Source organism: Pseudonaja textilis, chromosome 3 (genome assembly GCF_049901715.1).
Source record: "Pseudonaja textilis isolate UNSWEBS1 chromosome 3, rPseTex1.2, whole genome shotgun sequence".
In the NCBI taxonomy this organism is placed as follows: Eukaryota; Metazoa; Chordata; class Lepidosauria; order Squamata; family Elapidae; genus Pseudonaja; species Pseudonaja textilis.
In genome coordinates this window covers 59,958,883-59,976,301 of record NC_141992.1, presented here as the reverse complement: position 1 = coordinate 59,976,301, position 17,419 = coordinate 59,958,883, and the positions used below count along the sequence as shown (strand labels likewise).

At 37.7% G+C, this 17,419-nt stretch overlaps 1 protein-coding gene across 6 annotated transcripts in view; it reads right to left on the bottom strand.

Moving 5' to 3' along the window:
* ELAVL4 (ELAV like RNA binding protein 4) overlaps positions 1-17,419 on the bottom strand; it is a 134,725-nt gene that overhangs the window by 112,858 nt on the left and 4,448 nt on the right. The window contains exon 2 of one of the 6 annotated variants that reach the window (XM_087929901.1): positions 15,547-15,571. The exons of the other annotated variants lie outside the window; for them this stretch is intronic. The gene's annotated coding sequence lies outside the window, so the exon portion shown is untranslated. The remainder of the gene's footprint in view (positions 1-15,546; positions 15,572-17,419) is intronic. 6 annotated transcript variants of the gene reach the window in all.

The following is a 17,419-nucleotide window of genomic DNA, read 5'->3' as shown; positions in this document are numbered from 1 at the left end:
TTGAGTGGTTTTTCAATTTCAGTTGGGTCCCTGGGGCAAAGCCCCGCTGTTTTGGGGGTGAAAGTTGCCTCCACTCCTGGTCTCGGCCTGCTAAGAGGCTGCTCCCAAGACTCTGATTGAAAGGCAACATCTTGGGAATCCCCATAATCTCTGCTTTCTGTGGGCAATAGCTGAATAGCAGGCCCATCCATGTCATCCGGGGACCAGGCATGGGCCCGTGGTTTGTTAGCTGGAGTAGGCCCTGTTTCTGCCTGTAAGCATTGTGGCAGGAGATAGCTGAGCCATCGAGTGGGGTGATCTTTGACTCTGCCCACTGTTAGCCCTGTCTTTCCAAGGCCTTCTGACGCCTCATGGCATCCCTTCTCTGCTTTAGAGGTCCTTTTGGAAGTTGAAGCCTTCTTAGTTGCTTTGCCCTTGACTGCCACTGCAGAACATGTGGGGCTGTGGGTTCTTGCCCACCATGATATGACTGGAGCAACAATTGCGTTCAAACACACTTGATGTGGTTAGCCACCCACGTATTGGAGGAGAAGTGTTAGGGGTTGAATTACACTATAGTATCCACGGAATGCAATCCTGATTGCACCACTCCTGGCCACGTAAGCATGTTGGATTCTCCTGGCTCAATTCCTGGGATTGATAAAGGTCCTCAGCACAATTGCAAAACACACCTTGCTGGAATGACTTGCCCTTTCAAGGGCCTTCGGTGGGCACTTCACACCAGATTGGGGCGTTCCCAATGGCCTACAGCAAGGCCTGTATGTCAGCAAAGGGGAGCCAGGCTCCACCGTACTAGAATTAAGAGCGTGCCACACATTTCATCACTTCTACATCGATGCCTTGGCCTTCAGTGCTGGAGCCGATGCTTCCAGCGCTGGAATCAGCAGCTAGGGTGTTTGGTCGGACCTGGAGAAATGCGGGCCAAATCTTCCCGATTTGTGCTGCCGCGAATCATGCTGTCACAGCTTCCAGTGAACGAGGCTGGAGTCTCAGTCCTCGATGTTGAGGTGGACAGGATGGCCGAAGCCTTGCCCGGCATTTTTTGCCCAGGCAGATCAGCTGTGAAGTGGGAGCTGCTCTTTTATTTTAAACTTTTCTTCCAACTGTAGCAATTCTACCAATTAAAACCGAACTCTGGGAGAGGCAATAAACAGGTCCATCCTAGCTGAGGGACTGAGTCGAAAGTTGGGGAAGACCAGCAAAAGAGGTGGTATTAAGCAGCTTTGACAGACTCAGTCCAATCAGCTAGGGGAAGGAGTTAATCCTTGTCTGGACTCTCACAGCTACACAATGAAGAAAAGCAGCATTCTCATTTTTAATATACAGTGAAAACTTATTTTATTGGACCTTGGTGGAGTTGATTGGGATTTCCCTTTATGTCATTCACAATTGAATGCAAGCCATTTTCAGATGAGATGATGCAAATGATACAAATTAATGTATTTTCCCTTTTTGTGTGAGATTATACATGTGGCATAGATTTTGTAATGACATACTCTGACAACCTCAGTAACAAATACTCCTCTCCCATTTGATTCATTAAAGTGAGATTCCTCTCTATTATAAACTGCCTTTTGGGTTCAGGCTGAAGAATAATCTTTTCTAGAGTTGTTAATCAGCTGGCAAGGAATAGTCCCCAAGCAGAGTGCAAATACCACAACAGCATCTCATTTGAGTTCCCCAGCCTCTGATCCAGAAGTTAATCATAATTATCATAGAAAGCCTTATCCTCCATGAATTTAAGCAATCTAAATAGATGGTTATTACTGTATCTTCTGAAGAGAATTCCACTTTTTTCTTTCTGTCCTGAGAGAGAGCTTATTTGTTTCAAAGATCAAATAAGTGGTACCAAAACAGTCACCAAAATGCTATCTTGAGGTAAAATCAAATAATACGCTCACATGACTGTTATAATTCTAAACTCTAGTTTTTAGCATGTAATGCTTGATCTGCTACTGCTTTAAAACACATGAAATTGTAGTGGAAATAAACATGCAACAAACTGATATGCTGCTACCACTCAAAGTACTGAGAAATTATCAAGGAATAATATTTTAAAATTGTAATTTTTAAAAAATTCTAACAAAATTATAAACGAAGCAAGTGAACTGGGCAAAAAGAAAATGATGGATACAATTCAACAATAGAGGCTAAAAATGGTGTAAGAAAAGCAAACATAAACTTCTCTTCCTGCTGACATGATTTTCCCCCTAATGCATATTATTGTCAATGAACAACTTTTGTGCTATTGTTTCAGCAAACAGTTAAAGTATTGTTTTCGATATTGCAAAGCACTTGCAGAAAAAGTGCTTATAGCCTGATAATTCATATATATAATTTTTCCATTTGTCAAACTGTTTGCAAAGCAGCTCTTAACAAACTCCGCTAACTATGGCAATCTACATCAAAAATAAAGCATCACCCATACAAGAATATACCTCAACCTTTCATAAAAGTCTGGGTTTCACCATGACAGAAGCAAAAATAACATTTTTGCAAGGACAATTTTATATTTAAAACATTTTATTGTAATAATTAAAGCAGTTTTTAAAAAGTTTTCAATTATTTTCCTTTATTTTGTATACTATCTAGAGCAGAGGTTGCCAACCTTTTGGGCACCAGGGACCCATTCAGTGGAGGTTTTTATTTTATTGATTTATTTATTTTTGTTAATTGTTTACAAGATAATAGGTATAAGTAAAAACATAGTTATGAATACATGGATACATATAAGAAAAATAAAAATATAAAAAACAATAGGACAGGGATGGTAGGCACGTTGGTGCGCTTATGCACGCCCCCTACAGACCTCTAAGGAAAGGGGTGAGGTCAATAGTAGACAGTCTAAGGTTAGAGTTTTTGGGATTTGGGGAAAAAAACCACAGAGTCAGGTAGAGTATTCCAGACACTGACCACTCTGTTGCTGACATCGTATTTCCTGCAATCAAGTTTGGTGCGATTAACCTTGAGTTTGTATCTATTGTTTGCTCTTGTGTTGTTATTGTTAGGAATATAAGTCACCTAACAGTTATTTGGGTTGGAAATATATAAACTAGGATAGACATGATAAAACAACTGATTGCTGGAGATTGAAAAAGAGTCTTTATGGCTTGAAGCAATCAGGATATGAGTGGAACCAATGTATAGTTAAAGAATTAACTAAAATAGGCTTTGTAGCTGGCATGGCTGATCCATGTTTGTTTAAAAGAGAAAGTAATGGTGTAATTTCATTGTTGCTATTGTTTACTGATGACATAGCATTAATTACCAAAACTGAACAAGAAGCTACTAAAATAATATCACTGTTAGAGAAGAAATTTAAGATAAAACAGTTAGGAGAAATTAAACAATATCTTGAATTAAAGATAGATAGAACTGGGGGAGGATACAAAATCTCACAGGCAGATAAAATTAACCAATTACTAAAAAGTTTTAAAATGGAACTTTGTAAGCTGGCTAAAACACCAATGAGCCAGGAGTTTAGCCATAGTGATGTTCAAAGTCCTATTTTTGATAAGAACATTTATCAGTCTTTGATTGGTAGTTTATCTTATCTCAGTAATTGGTCAAGGCCAGATATAACACACAGTGTTAATCAATTAGCGAGATTTAAAGGCACTGGCAAGCTGCTAAGCGTGTGTTAAGATATCTAAAACAAACAATGCATTATGCATTGTATTTGGAGTCTAAAGATGAACTGAGTTTAACTGCATATGCTGATGCAACTTTTGCTACAGACATAAATACACGAAAATCTACATCGAGTACTATAGTATTATTGGGAAAAGTGTTGATTGGATGGAGGTCTATTAGACAGAAACATCGAAGTTTGTCAACAATGGAGGCTGAATTCTCATGTTTGTCTTTATTATGTACAGATTTAGTTTGTTATAAGCAATTATTGATTGATATGGGAACTGATGTAACAAATTCTATTGTTTATGAAGACAGCCAATCAGCAATACAGATGGCTTCAAATATTGCTGTTAAGACAAGAACGAAACACACAGATTTAAGATATTTAAATGCGAGACAATGTGTGCAAAGATGATTAAGCTAGAATACTGTAGAAAACAATATAGAAGATCATTTTACAAAGGCCCAAGGCTCTATAAAGCATAAGGATTGCTGTGAAGATTATGGAATTAGGATGTAAGGTTGTATATACTGTCCTACCTAAAGGGGAGAATGTTAGGAATATAAGTCACCTAACAGTTATTTGGGTTGGAAATATATAAACTAGGATAGACATTTTAATACTATGTCTTTAAGAAAATGCTAAAATGTAATTGGGTGTGGTTCCGCAAATGGCCATAAGATGAAACCAGAAACCTGGGTTGTGTTAGTTTCAGAAGAGAGTCCCAGTGGAGTGTATGAGTCTCTGTTTCCTTCTGTTGGAAAGTTTTGCTGTTCCTCCTAATGACTGTTACTGATCGTTGATGTAAGTCTGTTACTGAACTGTTTTTTTGATACTGGACTTTGATATTTGGATTATCCCTGAACTGAACACTGACCGATTTACCTGTGAATGACTTGGACTGTTTATCTTGGACTGTGAAACGTTTACTGGAAGTAAAAACCTACAGTGTATCTGTGTGCTGTGTATTATTCAATATTACTCTCACTACGTCTCCCTGTATGTACTCATTCTCCTAACAGGGAATTACCTCAACAGTTATGGTTGAAGCTGAAGTATTCATTGACAGGTAGAACATTGCAATGTATGATTTTATATACTATACATAGATCAGACCGAAGGTGGCGTAGGTTTTCTAGGTCTAGAATTTTGAGTCTGGAGGCATAAGGTATTCTGCAACAAGTAGAGGAGTGGAGAACTCTTCTTGTGAAATATTTCTGGACTTTCTCAACTGTGCTAATATCAGATACGTAATGTGGGTTCCAGACTGATGAGCTGTATTCGAGCATTGGTCTAGCAAATGTTTTGTATGCTGTAATTATTTTTCTGCAGACTGGAGGGGTGTGTGGTTTTGCCTGCTGTCTGCACTCCGCGGATGGGGCTTCGCTTGTTTGCACGGACCAGTGGGGTTAGGGATTCCTGATCTATAGATCAGGAATATGTAACCCTCCAGCTGAAAAGTACTGTCAAAGTACTATAATTTAAGCAGATTAACTTCCCTATATAGAATTTAAACCAGCAAAATTTCATTACTTCACAGAGACAAAATACTGAAATGTTCCTATTTGCCTCTTTCTGCTGAAAAATTCATATAAAATTGGCCTCATATATATAAACTGAGGCTAGAATGATTTTTTTTAATAAAATGCCTTACCAGTTTGAGTGTTACAGTTCTTGGAAAAATACTATCATATCAGAAGGGAAATTATTCCATAATTTTGTTTGACAAATATTTTTTAGGATCCTTTACATAGTTAAAATAGCAAAATGTGATTTAATTAACGTTTAAAGAGTACCACAAATATTTTAAAACCATCCATCAAAATCAACACTATATATAAAATTTAATAGGATAATTATTTGAGAGAACAATTATTGCAAAATCAAAACAATTAAAAGACTTTTTAAAATTGGGAGAAAACTTCAGAAGGGAAATTTTATAGCTCCTGTTCTATTCCGCTAAATGTGAAAAAGTGAATGCTCTAGCATTTTAGACAATTAGTATCTTTGCCTACAGAAAACTAGAAACCAACTCAAAATGCCACTGCAAAATTTAGGACTATTAAATGCTACTAACTTCCTTTGAACAAGCATTGCTGAAGTAGATTTATGGTTTTTTCCTGACTATGTTCCTCATATTTTACAAGATTTCTTTAAAACAAGCACTCTCTCTTTAGTATCAAGGCATGCTTTGTTACCTTTGTCTAGAGACATCCTGTTCTACTCTGATAAAACTTAATTGTTCCTCTGACACTGAAAGGTAAGAGACTTTTAAACTCATCTAATAAACTAGAAGTGCTTTATTTTTAGCATTGTTTCAAAAAGTGTAACACTAGAAAACCTATTATTCCACTGCACTAGGTTAAAAAGCCATTTTTATTTTTGAAGTGTCTTCAAATTGGTAACAGTGCCAGTCAGAGTTCTACATAATAAAGGGATATTTTAAAACAGAATTGAATAAACTTTAAATAATGTTTAATATTGTGATTGAAGCAAAATTCAATTTTTTAGTTCCTAAATACATTTCCAAAGCAAAATGCCAGCTAAAATGCCAACAAAAAAACTGGAGAAAGTACTGTTCAGAATACACTCATGTTTATTGCCAACGTATTCTCTCCATCTAAATTTAATCATTTAGGTCACTACACTATGCATACAATCCTGGTAGGTCTTTTTTAATAAACAAATTTATATGTCTAATTCCTGAAAGTCCCCCAATACTTCACACCTATTGTGTGATGATACAATTCTGGCTACAGGTATACCAAGAACTGAGTTTTATAGAATAATAATTGAGAATAAACTGATATATATTAAAATCATACAGATGGACATACTGTAATTAATTCATATATTTTTATATGAAAGATTAAAGGAAATCCAATGCTGAGGCGCACAGGTCTAAACTGTCTCTTAAATATTTTAAGACCACAGAACATCAAATAACCCATGTTTATAGATAAATGAGAAACATATATTGAAATAAAGCACATTTTAATAATATTCCCAATTTATCTTATATTTAATACAGTGATAATACAGTGATAAGTCTTTGTGTGATCTTTGGGGTTTGCATGTATCAGCATAAGTTATCAAAGTCTGGAGTGAGATTTGTTACAAGAAATCTTATATTAAAATTCAGCCTATTTCAACTGATTGTAATGAACTGTAAAAATATACTTCACACAAGAATATACCTCTGCAGTTAACATCTTAGAAGAGATGTGCAAAGCATTCTCCACATGTCCATCTCATGTATGGGACTGACAGCCTCAAGACTGCCTGGACCAAAGCATCTGGGTTTTGGCCAGGCACAGATGAAGACCCTGGCGCAGTGATATCCCAAGATAGCAGGCGACGGGCAGGCCAGAGAAGCAACAGCAGTGTGCAACATTGAAAAGAAAATGAAGAGTTGGGGATGAGGCAATGAAGCAATGGCAGCAAAACAGATATGCCAAGCTTAAATTCAACTGCAGCAGTATAGGGTATGAAGAACAAAACTACTGGGAAGAAGAAGACAAACTGTGCTTCAACTCAAGTATGATGGGTAAGGGGAAGAAAGGAACAGGGGAAAAATAGGAGTAGGAGAAAGGGCTGGCTGCCATGTTTGAATTTAAATCTGTCAGCAGTAGCTCAGGTAAAACAAGAGGATAGAAATTGCTGGAAAGTCTGGCTAGCAGACCAGTATAAGTAGTCCTAGACCAGGGGTCTTCAAACTTGACAGCTTTAAGACTTGTGGACTTCAACTCCCAGAATTCCTTCTCCAGTCATGTTAGCTCAGAATTTCCGGGAGTTGAAGTCCACAAGTCTTAAACTTGCCTAGTTTGAAGACCCTTGTCCCAGACTTACAACAACTGAGCCTGAAATTTCTGTTGTTAAGTGAGACATTTGTTCAATGAGTTTGCCACATTTTACAACCTTTCTTGCCACAGTTAAGTGAATCACTACAGTTAATAAGTTAGTAACACAGTTGTTAAGCAAATCTGGCTTCCTCATTGATTTTGCTTGTCATAAGGTTGCAAAAGGTGATCACATGATCTTGGGACACAGCAATGATCATTGAGTATAAACTAGCTGCCAAGCGTCTGAATGATGATCACATGAGCATGGAGTGGCTACAAAGGTCGTAAGTGTGAAAAATGGTCATAAGTCATTTTTTCAGCGTCATTGTAACTTTGAACAGTCACTAAATGAACTGTTGTAAGTTGACAACTACCTATAAATAAAATCTTCATGTTTTCTGGATTCCCCAGGACCATAAACTATTAAGCCACAATGCATTTGTTTTGTAAATATAATAAAACTTATTTTCTAATTCACATATAAGCATCTGTTCCACGGAATTAATCTCAACATGACATACTACCAATGAATTACAGGTAATCCAACGATTTATGATCACAATTGAGCCCAAAATTTCTGTTGCTGACAGGTTAAGTGAATTTTGTCCCAAGCATCTGAATTTTAATCACATGACCGTGGGGATGCAGCAATGGTCTTAAATGTGAAAAAGAGTCGTAAGTCACTTTTTCCAATGCCTTTGTAATTAGGTCTTTTGGGCTTAGACTAAGAGAACCGTTGTAAGTCAAGGACATGTACTGCAGTTCACATAAATGCTATTTCTCCACTCAAAAAATAAATAATTTGCATCAAGGCTATAGTATAGAAAGTAAGACTATTTAATCTCCTCCCATTTTTGTTTCTTGGTCCTTTTTCCTTGAAGTAACAATAGCAAGAAATAGATGTATTGACATTCAATCCACCTGCTTCTTTTCTTCCAGGTTTCTTTTCTTAAGCACCATTTGGAAGCAGAGGAAGATGCAGAACTGATATGAAATATATCAAAACTGTACAATTTCTATTTTTTTTTCTTCCAAGATTCTACATTTCTTTATCCTATAAGTTTAAATTAGAACAGAAAGAATTGCGGAAGACTAATGAATAAAAATGTCAAAGTATTAGGAAATTCATGTATATTTGTTTCAGATTTTCTAGTGCTAGATGGCTTCACGCATGAATGTTGTCTGCCTTTGTCTTAGAACACTTTAAGCAGATGACTGCGAGCAACTTGGTTTGATATTCCTTACTGAGGCAGGAGTTTTCTCAGGAACAGTGACATGCTACCTTCCATCCCTCTTCTGTTAAGATCTGAATCAAGGACAAGATAACAATTTTTAGATTTTGCTTTGATCAGTTGAGGAGAAGGTCTGCATATTGGTTATTAAGATTCGTCAGAATCTTAATCAGACTCCCTCTGATGAGATTTGGCCCCATGGTAATAATTTCCTCTGCCGTGGTAGAGAACTCATTAAGTTCCTTGAGACTTATGGAATCCAACATATTCTTTTTACAGCAGAGGGACTGTTTCAAAAAAGAGCTGGTGATCCTATTGAGACCCCAATTGAACAGTGAAATAATGAGACAGAGTAAATTATGAGGAATCCTTGGCGCTCTGTAAGCTTGGTTGTTTTCTTGCAGTTTCATTACCCAAACTATGTAACACCATCAGTGCTACTTAGTTGGCTAGTTTGATAATGTTACCTAGTTCAGTAATGAAATGTCTGCAAAACCAAGCTCAGAGCACCAAGGACCCCTCATTTCAACCCTGAGCTACAAATATTCTCCTTTAGAGTTTATTAAGGTGTGTTCCAGGTACCCTAATTTTCTAGGTTTATAGCAATAAAACAGATCAAGAGACAAGAGTTTACTTAGTGTGAATAAACACATTTTTATACTTTTAGTATTAGATAGCCAAGTGTGGGTTGGGCATCCATATACGATCAATAATGTTCACACTGTTCTACTGTATTTTTGCTCTAAGCTGTAATATAAGCTTACAATGGTCTAGGTTGGAACAGTATACAAATCTCAGCAATTAAATAAGTTATAGCCTGGCCATATTTTAAACAAGTGATTTGTATACCACTGTTCAGCAAGGTGCTTTCCAGCTTATAATATAGTCTTTTGATCTACAACATGATACTTTAATTTAATAGCAGAGGGTAAGAGATGATCTTTGCATAATGAAATACTGGCTTAATCTTTAGCAAATTCTCAAGGAAAATCTTTAGATCTACAGACTTTTGGTAATTGCTGCCCAACCCTGCTCACTTTTACACAAAGTATTAAAAAAAGTACCTTTACTACTGCAGAAGGCAATTATATTGATGCATTTCAGCCCTGGTATGGGGACCAGAGGTGGTATTCAGCAGGTTCTGACTAGTTCTGGAAAACTGGTAGCGGAAATTTTGAGTAGTTTGGAGAACCGGCAAATACCACCTCTGACTGGAGATATTACAGTATCCTTCCCTTGCTACGCCCACCAAGCCATGCCCACCGAACCGGTAGTAAAAAAAATTTGAATCCCACCACTGATGGGGACTGAATCAATCTTAGTTACCAGAAGGCTAACCTCCTGCAGGAAAAAAAATACTGCCAATTCTTTTAACAGCTGCTGATACTATTGACTATGGTATCTTAAATCATCTCCGCAAAAGAGAAATTAGAGACACTGTTCCTTCATTATTTCTCTTTTCAGGGTTAGTGTTAAAGATAAAACTGGGTGACTATGCCTTTGCACCCTTACAACTCTTTCATCCCCAATATTTTTCAACTGCTACAGAAATCCCAGTCACCAGGAATTTTAAGGAAACAGTCATCAGAATCATTCTTGGTCAGGATGGAATAGGTTAGATGCCTATGCAAACTCACTTTTGCATTATTATATGAATTTTATGTGATCCAAAAATTTCAGATGTGTAAATGTGAGGGCCAGATTGCTAAGTATACACTTGTGCATGTTACATTTTTGTTGAAGCAACTACAGAACTTATCAGATGCCAGATCAGGTATCTACCGGGCACTTTGTAATTCACCGAGATATCGTATCATTAATATTACAAATTGTGGATGTTTGTTCTCCTTAATAAATCTTCTCAGTGATGTAAATATTATTTGAAATACTGCTGTTCTTTGATATACAAGAAATACCAGCTATTATATAATTTACATATAAGAACTACCTTTTCACCAAAGTTTTTTTTGTATTAATGGTAAAATCAAATAAACTATGATTTAACATAATAAACTGACAGCCATGAACAATTAGCTTTTCAAAGTAAAATCTGTAATTGAAGGTATTAATCTAAAACCTTCATTAAGTTATTGCTCCAGGAGACATAAATACTGAAAATGATATACATGAAGGTTTCAAAGTGCTGATAAACTGCTTCACAAAAAGTGTATAAAAATCAGAATTATGTACTTTAAAAAAAATATAAAGATAGCAAGCTACTTTTCCCCACCATATAAATCATACATATTTCTTGGTACATCCAAATCTGAGGTTAATACAGTGATTTTCGATTTTACAAGTAGTCCTCAAATTACAACCTGTCATTTAATTTATTTATTTTTTCTCAAGCATGCATTAGATAACAGATGTAAGTATAAACATGATTAATGGATACATGAAATGGATATGAGTAAAAGGAAACATTAGGACAGGGATGGTAGGCATGTTGGTGTGCTTATGCATGCCCCTTACAGACCTCTTAGGAATAGGGTGTGGTCAACAGTAGACAGTCTAAGACAGTGGTCGCGAATCAGTGGACTAGAGAAATGTGCATTTCTGCAGAGAAATGTCACCCCCCCCCAAAAGCAATTAATCCAGGCTGTGCAGGAACACAAGGCTGCACCGCCCACATGGCCCGTGGGAATGCAAGGCTTGTGTCACTTGCATTGCAAACAACACGAGGTGGGGAGGGGGAAAAGTGTGGAGGAGGCCCACTTGCCCCACGCACCTGAGCTGGCCACTGGACAGTTTCTTTCCGCTTCTTTCTTCTTCTGCTTTCGGCTGCATGCAAGGAAAGCAGCAAAAGTCTTTCTTTCTCTCCCCCAAACTCCGCCAGAAATGACCCTGCAAGGCATCCGGCTCCAAGAGGCTGCGCTAATGCAACAAGTCTCACAAAGACTCATTTCTGGCGGAGTTTGGCACAGAGAAAGAAAGACTTCTGCTGCTTTCCTTGCATGAAGCCAAAAGTCTCTTTCTCCCTCTCTCTCAGAGATTGGAGCTGAGATGGTATCCTGTGATCCCAAATAAAGAATAATCAATTGGTAGGAAAATGGGTTGGGGAATTTTCCTGCAGACTTTTGGGAGGATTTTTCCAGGGTCTCTGCTGCTTTCTGCAGAGACCCTGGGAAAACATCAGCAAGCCACCATCAGTCAAAATTCATATTAGTGGTCCGCAGGATTTAAAATTATGAGTTTGGTGGTGCCTGAAGTCCAAAGGTTGGCAACCCCTGGTCTAAGGTTAAAGTTTTGGGGGTTTGGAGAAGAAACCACAGTCAGGTAGTGTATTCCAGACATTGACATCTCTGTTGAAGTCGTATTTCCTGCAATCGAGTTTGGTGCAGTTTACCTTGAGTTTATATCTATTGCGTGCTCCTGTACTGTTGTGGTTGAAGCTGAAGTAGTCATTGACGGATAGGACACTGCAATAAATAATTTTATGTACTACACTTAGGTTGGACCGAAGGTGGTGTAGTTCTAAGTTGTCTAAGCCTAAAATTTCAATTCTGGTGGCATAAGGTATTCTGTTGCAAGTAGAGGAGTGGAGGACTCTTCTCGTGAAATATGTCTGGACTTTCTTGATAGTATTAATGTCTGATAGGCCCGTGGTCCCCAACCACCGGGCCCTGGACCGGTACCGGTCCGTGGATCATTTTTTACCAGGCCGCAAAGAAGTGGGCGCTGCCATCTTGTTTCGACGGCACTTGAGAAAGTACTTCCAGCTGAGCTTGTCGGTCATCAGTTGGAAAGCGGCGTTTGGGTGCTGGAAGAATCCTTGTGCCTTAATTTCGTCAAGGGGGGGACAGCTTCAAACGAAAAGCCGTCCTGATGGCGGTGGAGTCTCGTGTTAGGAGGATATTAAGAAAGAGCCCAAAAAGCCCATCGACAAAGGTACAAAGGAGGAGTTGAAGGTGGCGGGGAGAAGCGGGGAACGGCTGGCTGGCCGGTCGCTCGGCTCGCCTTGCTCGTGCGCGCTGATGCTGGTACCGGTCCGTGGATCATTTTGTGATGCCGGTACTGAGCCGTGGGACAAAAAAGGTTGGGGGCCACTGCAATAGGCAATGCAGGTTCCAGACAGATGAGCTGTATTCAAGAATTGGTCCAGCAAATGTTCTGTATTAGTTAATAGTACAACATTACCAGAGAAAAAGCTATACAACTCTTAATGCCTTTTTGGCAATGTTGTTACAGTGGGCTTTAGCACTTAGATCATTAGAGATGAGTACGTCAAGGTCCTTGACAGAGTGGGGGTCGTCTACAAGGTCATGTCCATTCAGCTTGTATTTTATTTTCTGAATTTTTTTGCCAATATGTAAGACAGAACATTTATTTGTTGAGATTTGAAGTTGCCACTTGTTTGACCATTCTGACACATAGTCAAGGTCTTTTTGAAGGGTAGCAGTATTGTTGGTGGTGTTGAATAGTTTTACATCATCAGCACAAAAAAAACCCGGTTGCTTTTACTATGATCACAAAGGTCATTTATGTAAAGTATAAAGAGAGTTGGTCCTAGAATGCTGCCTTGGGGGACACTGCTATTGACAAGTACAAGATTTGATAGGGCACTCCCTATTTTGACCATTTGTTGCCTGTTTGACAGGAATGCAGCTATTAATGATAATCAGAATGATTGTTTGTAAAGCTTTTTGGTTTGTAAGGCTCTTCCAGCTGTTGTAAAATGTCACACCGGCATCTCTGGTCACATGCTCATGACCTGGGAATTCGGCAATCTGTTCACATTTACTAACAGGTGCCCTGTCATCATGAGAACATTTGCAATATTCTCTGCTGGCTTCCCAGAAAGTCATTGGGGAAGCCAGCAGGTAAGGTTGCAAGTTGCTACCACTTGCTAATGGATTTCCTCTCCCCGTCACGGAATGAATGCAGTGTTTATGTGTGAAACCTTTGTCAGGCTGCAGAAATGAAGCTTGGATCTATGGCACATGGAGGGGAAGAGAACTATGGTGGGTGGAGAAACAAAGCTTGAATCCCAAAGATTTGAACTTTATTTCTTCATCCCAGCATAAGAGTCCCCCTTCTGTGCATGGAAGGAAGCTGCCTGCCCTCTTTTGGCAAGCAGCTCTTTTGTTAATAATCCACCTGGTCACTTTACTCCAACCAGGAAAGCAAGAATTGTGATTGTTGAGCAAAGTGGTTGTGAAAACGTCTCAATGAATGACTATTTTGCTCAATGACTGAAATTCCAGTCCCAATTAGGGTTATAAATCAAGGATTACCTGTTTTGTATTCTCAAATCAAAGTTTAAATCAAACTTTGTTGAAACTATTGCATTTTTTAGCACTTTATCTGCAGGTTGTAGAAGTGTTTTTGGTATTTTGGGCAACGCAATGTCAGGCAAAGGAGGATAATAGCAAATGACAGTAGTAGCTAATTTACGGATGAGTGGTATCATCTCTCAATTCCAACCATATTTCTGACATATCACAAGGTTCTGATGCCCACTTCTCTGAATGGAAAATAGCATTCCGTAATAGACACAAAATCTTTTTAGTACCTGCAATTATCAAACTAAATCTCTGTGAAGATTTTCAGACATTTCCCTTTTTTTTCCTTCCACCCACCCATTCTAATATGGGGGGGGGGGGAATGGGCCTAGCTCTAATGAACTTCCCTTATTCAGTATCCTGAGTTCTAATATATTCTGAATTGTTTTTAATTATGTTTTAAGTGTTAGCTGTTTTTTCATACCCTCAAGGAGGGAAAGGTCAAGTTATAGATGTTTCTAAACTTTCCCACTATTCAAAAAGAGAACGCTACTGCTTTTAAAACACGATTGGAGCAGAATATTGACAATATTCAACGTATCATACATCACAATACATCACAAATGGCAGGATTCATTTGTCATAAACCAAGGCTCCCCAAGCCTTGGGCCACAGGCTGATACCAGTCCATGGCCAGTTGGGAACCAGGCCACGCAAGCGATGGGTGAGCACATAAAGCTTCATCTGCGCATGCACAGGATTAGATTGTATGCATAAACCCATCCCCTGCCCCTGTTGCCAGCCCATGAAGCCAAAAGGTTTGGGGACCCGTCATAAACTATTCTTTATAAAAACAGAGGCTGGGTACAAAACACACGTTAGGCAAAATTTAAAGGAACTATATTATGTCTCAATTCAGCTTAAGAATTGCACTTGCTACCAATGCCTACAGGCCTAATGGCAATATGGAACTCAAGAAATGACTTCTGAATGATGATTTCATGAGTATGTTCCTTTGGAGCGCCATGTGCATTGGACTGAAGGAAGAAGTCCAGTTGAAATGTTCAAAATAAAATACACATTTTAAAACTCAATTATTTTTTATCTTAACATATTCCAGCATCCACTCTGCTCACTTTATTAAACAAAAACTAAATTGTGAAAGAATCTGCTCAAAAAGGCTTGGGAAACCGCAAGATAAGTAACATTATCTCAAATTAAACAAAAATTAATGGTTTAAGCCTCATATGTATGAAATATTAAAACTACTACTTTTGATAACTAAGGCAGATATATTTATTAATTGAAACATTGATAGATTTCAACTAATGAAGAACAAGTGTTTCAAGGACTTCAGCCAATATTTTTAAAATCATACCCATATTGGGGAAGTCATCCAATTTAGGCATCTGTTTTCTAACAGTTATTTTGCTAAAGAACTGTTATGCATGCTACGCACACAAACTCATAATTCTGCTACTTAAAGCATGATATGTCACTATGCACAAATGCAAGAATGAAATTATCTGTATAATAACCAGCTATATAAGCTGATCCAGTGCCACTATAACATTTTAATAGAAGAATGATAATGAAAAAACAAAGTAACTTACTTTTCTCCTTCATCGTGTGCCAATGCTGCCAGGAAAACAGATAAGCTATCATTCAAAAATACCGTATTTCCCCATGTATAAGCCACCCCTTTTTTCCAAAATTTTCAAGCCCAAAAAGTAGGGGGGTGGCATATACAAAGCAGGTACACTTTTTATACGTGAAAAATGCATAAAATAATAAAGTAGGAATAAACTGGTTTTCCAGCAGTATGCTATACTTTTTTGTAAAAATTGTACGTGATGATGACGATTACGAGTGCGAGTACGCGATAGAAATGCATACGCTAGGCATCGGCCTGAATGCTTCGTTCCTACTCTCGTTCCGATGCGTGATTGCTAGCGTCGCCCGCACCGCTTTCGGCGTCATGACCGAAGTTGTAGATCTAGACGTCGAATTTTGTTTCTTTGTAAATTTTCTTTCTTCATAACTTGTTTCTCTAATAATATATTTTTTTCAAAACTTCACAGTCCAAAAATTGGGGGGGTGGCTTATACAAAGGGGGTGCTTATACATGGGGAAATACGGTAACTATTTCCCCTTTTAATATGATTTTTAAAATTCTGCATGGCAAATTATCTTAATCCTGATTCTTTATACTAAATATGCCTGTATAAACTGTATACAAACTACTTTGTCATCAAAGAATCCTGAAAATTGGGAAAAATAAACTGTTAACTTTATAGTCATATTACTTAAATGTATAATTATAGTTGTTAAATATTTCCCAGCCATTTGTGATTTGCGGTGACCCTAAGTAGCTTACAGTATAATAAAATGAATCACTGCAGTTAAGTTAGTAACACAGTCTTTAAATGAATCTTGCTTTCCTTTTGACTTTGTTTGTCAGGTTGCAAAAGGTGATCACATGACCCAAGGATGCTGGAACCGTCATAAATACAAGCCAGTTGCCAAGCATCTAAATTTTGATCATGTGACCATGGGGATACTTCTATGATCATAAGTGTAAAAAATGGTTATAAGCCACTTCTTTTAATGCCATTGCAACTTTGATATCTCCTTAGTTTGCATCTCTCTTTAGGCATGCTATAAAGACAATTTTCAACAAGTATTTTAAAAATTATTTCAAAAATATATTAAAATTGATAGTTTCTATAAGTATATTACTATGGAAGTAAATCTAAAAAGTTGATTGTTAATATCTTCTGTGCTTGTACATTTCATAAATCCAACTGATGGATAGCAACAAGTTATGGAGTTAACTTTTGGGGAACTATTAACTGATTTTTAAAGGCCTTCTATCATATCTTACAATGATAGCTTAATCTTTTGTCCAGGCATTCAAAGTGGCATATAGGGTTGTTTTCTCCTGCATTTTATCTTCACCACACACTTATGAAGTAAGCTGGATTCACAAATAGCAACCAGCAGCTCAAAGTCAGTAAGAAAAACATCTGACTCACTAATTACCTACCTATATTTTAGCACATTATGATATGCAAAGCAGTTACTGAGAAATTTATGGTGCATCTGTTTTGGGAGTCCAAAGAACTTAGTTGTGTAACCATGATTAACTTCACCAATAGAGGGAAACAACAGACAAACACAACCTATTTTATGACTGAACGGAAGTTTTAAATATCTGCCTTCCTATGTTAAAACAGTTTTTTAAAAAGAAGTTACTACTTTTTTAAAGGTAAGACCAAATTAAGCATTCACACAGTATGATCACCGGGAACCCAGCGACGTATTTATGTTAGTAGATTCTATCAGAAGGAAATCTTAACGGCTTAAGCTGCTAAGTGGCTCCGCTCTTTCCAAAACATCTCTTTCGAAAGTTTATCAAAGGATGGTCAGAAAGGGAATTATTGAACATATGTGGGAACGAGTAGACTCGTATAGTTACATTACAGC